The 4841-nt window shown below is 38.7% G+C and overlaps 1 long non-coding RNA gene across 3 annotated transcripts; it reads right to left on the bottom strand.

The window, feature by feature from the left end:
• Positions 1 to 728: 728 nt before the first annotated feature.
• LOC143749479 (uncharacterized) lies at positions 729 to 4481 on the bottom strand. Of its 3 annotated transcripts, none has more exons than XR_013206997.1 (3): positions 3926 to 3964; positions 3613 to 3713; positions 2712 to 3512 (listed from the first exon to the last, which is right to left on the bottom strand). It is a non-coding gene; the product is annotated as an uncharacterized LOC143749479 (long non-coding RNA). The 3 variants fall into 3 exon arrangements; XR_013206995.1 differs by having other exon boundaries at positions 2713 to 3508; XR_013206996.1 differs by having other exon boundaries at positions 729 to 3713; positions 3926 to 4481.
• Between the last annotated feature and the right edge of the window lie 360 nt (positions 4482 to 4841).

Here is a 4841-nt window from a genome sequence, read left to right as displayed (position 1 = left end):
CTCTGTGCCCCCCGGCAAACATGTGACTATGGTGGCTGGTGTCTCTATTTTTACGTTCCGTGTAATAGAATCGCCAATAACTAGGGCACATTCAACAGGATTCTCAGTGGGTGTTTCACTGAGTGGGGAGAACCTGTTTAATGTTTAATGACTGTCTCCCTGCATTCATCACAAGTAAATCCTATATTGCTGACAGAGAAAGCTATACTATATATGTGACATGAAGTGCAAGTGAGAATAACAGGAGAAGACATTACTCACCATGTTTGTTGACTGATCCTATACTTTACCACAGTTATTTGATGGATTCGTAGAAGGCGCCAGCGTGCGAGAGAAAAAACAAATAAATAAAGATGGCAGGCACGGATGGAGCGAGAGAAAAATAAACAGGCACGGATGGTGCGTTAACATGCTAGCGAAAATACTAGCGTGTTGTGCAGGCTAGCGAAATTACTAGCGTGTTGTGCTAGTGATAACGATTTAGATAGAAGCTATCGATGTCATAATGTGTGGTGATGAGTAAGATGTAATTAGCAATATAAACAAAACGGAATGATAGTAAATAAAGATTCAAAACAGAAAGCAATACGGAGCTTACAGACGCAAACCACTCAGCAGCAGGGCAGACAGGAGCCTAACCTCTGTTTAACTGCCTTCTTGTCATTATTAGTTACCTGTAATGAAGTGGTTTTCAATCTTTCTGTAAATAACTTTGCAGAGATCTTTGATGCCAGAAATAATTAGACTTTATTTTCGAACGCCGTTCCGTTCCATAGAACAGCGCTCTAACGCTCTGGCCCTCCGGCCTTCCAGCGCGCTCCTGAGTATTTTTTGGGTTCAGACTTTATACATACATTTTCTCCCATAGAAGGTAACACACCCTATAGATAGTTTTGGGTAAAGGTCTTTTACCATGTGACTTCTCAGAATAGAATTTTCTGCAGCAAACAACATTCCATTCAAGGTCTTTCACATACACAGAGGAAATCCAAAGTCACAGACAGAAGAAATAATTGTGTCCAAATATATAGCAAAATTACTTGTTTTCTAAATAATAAAATCTTCAACAGTAACAGTACATAATTTATTAATTAACATATTGCTAAGGTCAATATAGACTAACAACCTTAAAGGGCACCTATTATGCAAAATTCACTTTTACATGGTGTTTGAACATAAATGTTTGTTGGCAGTGTGTGAGCAAAACCACCCTAGAAGGATAAAAATCCACCCAGTGTTTTTTTACAATCTCAATAAATCCTAAGCACTGTCTCAGAACGAGCAGTTCTAAGATTCGGCTCAGTGTGACGTAGAATTGCAAGCCCCACCGACGTGGTTTGATTGACACTGTGGTTTTGGCATAGACCCCGCCCTCGTGATCTGTACACCATCCTCCATTGTTTCAACACAGCCGGTGTTCCGACGATTTGTGCTGCCTTGTCGAAAATGTCTCCTAAGAAACATGAGTGTTCTGTTGTGGGATGTAATAATGTACATAGTAGTTTTCACTTACTTCCAACATCATAGCCACTGAAAACGCAGTGGATGGATTTTATTTACGAAGGAAAGGCGCCACTTAAACTTCCAAAATACTTTTATGTTTGCGCGAATCATTTTCTGACTGACTGTTTTGTGAACGAGGGTTAATTCAAAGCAGGTCTTGCTTCAAAGTTAATCCTCAAGTGTGGATCGTTGCCTACTGTTCGCAATCCAACGTCACCTCCAGTAGAAGTAAGTGTATTTTATGATTTTTGAGCAAATAGTCAGTTCAGTCAATGTCAGCCAATTCAACAACAAATGCGTCTAAAGTTGTTGTCGTCGTCGTAGGATGTCTGTGTATATAATTTAAACCTTGTTTGTATAGTGTGTAACGACACGTTTATAAGCGTCAGACAGTTTTATGTCACGTATTATTTTTCGCAACAATTACAAATGTAAATAAATTAATACCTGTTCTATCTCCCTGCAGCATATATTTTCTTGTTCTGTAGCCATCTTCTCACAAGTAATGTAAACATGACGCAACAGGTCCCTGTCCCTCGCATAAATGTAATTTCGTTTGTACGTAGCAAACGTTATCACAGTATTTGTGTTTGTAGTTTCATAAAATTGTGCCAACGTTATCAAAGTTTGTGTGTGTCTGTGTGTGTGTTGCACATCCATAATTGCAAAGGGGACACGATTACAACTCTATAAGTACATGTAATGTAACAAATGTATCAAATAACCATTCCGAGACGTCCTGGTCAATTCTCATTTGTGTTTCTTCTGCCGGAGTCTCTTCATCATCTGGGTCTGATTCCGGTTCAAACATGTACGGCTGAATGCCATACAAAACAGCGGGTCTCTCATTCTCAGCCATTCTGCTTCTACCGACTGTTTATTGCCATAGGTATGCAAGTTAGCCCCTCATCCAAAGGCAGGGCGGGGATATGCAGCTCATTTACATTTAAGGTGGTACACACCAAAACAGCTCTTTTTAAAACAGGCCCCAAAAATGACATTTTCAAATGGTTATAATAAATTAACTGTGGGGTATTTTGTGCAGAAACTTCACAAATACATTCTGGGGACACCCGAGACCAATATTACATCTTGTAAAAAGGGGCATAATAAGTGCCCTTTAAAGCATTATCCTATTAATTTCATGAATCCTCAGCTTCTGGGTCCCCACCAATTTAAAAAACAAACATATGCCCTTACACAAGTCACATCATCTTCTGTAGAGATTAACTGGGTCAGTGTGCTTTGTATAGCTGCACGAGATAGAGAAACTACTAACACCAAAAATTTGACTGGTTTATAGACCAATTCAAAATCCTAATGCTGTAATGTCATCATGAGATGCTGGATATGCAGGGACATACCATTTAGGTTTTGCTTGATTATGGTGATCAATGGCTTGTGATCTGTTTCAACCACAAAAGTAGGCAAGCCATAAACATAATTATGGAATTTGACATCCAAATACCAAACCTGAACATTCTTTTTTTATTTGTACGTACCGTCGTACCGCATCTGTCGTGGTCCTAGAAGCAAGTTGTTGGACTGGAAATAGATGCAAAGAAAATAGCAGTGTTGCGCACAAACAATTTAAGTTTTGACCACGTTTGTTTTTGCAAATGAGGACGACAAAGAAAAGTTTGATGTAATTCCCCAGAAGTTTGGTAAACACTGTTCGCCTAAAAAGAACGAGACATTCGGTATGTTTTCCATTCCCGAGTTCAGCAACAAGGTGAAACGCTTGACCGAAATCCCAAACAAGTAAAGTAATTTTGCTTACCTACAAGAGTCTATGATTCGTGATCTAATGCTTCTCAAATTAAGAGGCTTCCTTCAGGTCAGCAATTATCTAATGCATGTTGATGTGGAAAGATTTGGAATGAATTTTCCGATAAAATGAATTCTTCCCATGATCCGTAGCACTCCTTGCTTGCTTGTAGGTCTTGGCATTTCAAGGATAGGTTTGAACTTTAGCTTTCTCAGCTCAACACCATGATCTGACAGTCTGTCTCCAAGAAAAAACATTTCTCTGACTCCAAACAGACATTTACTCTTGTTGAGTTTAAGTCCATTGCTTTGAATTCTGTGCATCACATTTCTCAATCTTACATTGTGTTGCTCTATTGTGGCACCCCAGATGATGATGTCATCTATATACACACGGACACCTTGAAGGACAATCCCCATAGCACGATGGAAGATCTCAGCAGCTGAAACAATTCCAAAAGGTAATCTCAAAAAAAAATATCATCCATAGGGTGTATTAAAAGGTGCAGTATTTGTGCTCTGTCCCCATAGCTTGAATTACCAAAATCCTTAGACGCATCAAGTTTAGAAAAATGCTTTGCACCTGCCATTTCACTCTTTTAGGAATTTAATAGTAGTCACGTTTTATGTTTTCATTCAAGAACTCTGATCTCACCATTCTTCTTCTTTACGCAGACCATTGAATTGACCGAGTGTCAATTCAACTGACATTGTCAGTCAGTCGGCTTTTCCATCTTAAAGATCACACCCAATGCTGTCATCCTGTCCAACTTCTTATTTAGATGCTCATGGAGGAGCGCCTGAAAAACACCAAATTGTAAAGGTATCTAAGAACTACTGCAATATTAAATCAACAGATTGATTGTTTGTCAACACTGTAACATTCTGTACTCTTTTGACCAGCACAGATGCTTGATCTCCAAGTACAGAATCATGGCCTTCTGGTACAATGATAAACATCAAATATGAATTCCATTTCTCACTTCCACTTTAAGTCTGCACACCCCTTTAGTATGAATCGTGTGTCCATTGTATGCTTTTAGTTGTACACTCTTTTTCTGGATGTGTGGTTATTCCTTCATTGAGTGTATATCACTCAAAAGGTTCAAATTCACTTTTACTCCAGTATCTAATTTCATTGGAATCCCTGACCCATCAATTTCATTTGGCACAATCCAATGCTGGTCACAGCATTCACAGATTTCTCACTTTGCATTAAAAAGGACTGATCTGCATTCGCTGTATTATCACATGGCATATTTCCACATGTTATTACACCAACAAAAAAAATGTTTCATTCAAGTCAGTCTCTTCCAATAAAAGCATACTTCTTTTGTTTTTGTCTTTTTCCTTTTTAGAACCACTGTTTGGCAAAGTGATTTGCATTTTGTGCATTGTTTTCCATAAGCAGGGCATTTCCTAGTCTAGACTTGGAAATTAAGCTTTGTCCCTGAATCACAGCACCAGTCATTTTGCCAAGAGGTCTCTTTTTATTATTATATGTCAAGACAAAGGAGAAGAAGGTTACTGGAGCCCTGTTTTTAATTCCAGATTTTTCTGTTCCTCTGGAA

The sequence above is a fragment of the Siphateles boraxobius genome, unplaced genomic scaffold, assembly GCF_051911475.1.
Source record: "Siphateles boraxobius isolate OS27281-9 unplaced genomic scaffold, OSU_SipBor_1 25, whole genome shotgun sequence".
In the NCBI taxonomy this organism is placed as follows: Eukaryota; Metazoa; Chordata; class Actinopteri; order Cypriniformes; family Leuciscidae; genus Siphateles; species Siphateles boraxobius.
Note: the sequence above shows the minus strand (reverse complement) of the source record. Positions and strands in the feature narration are given on the sequence as shown.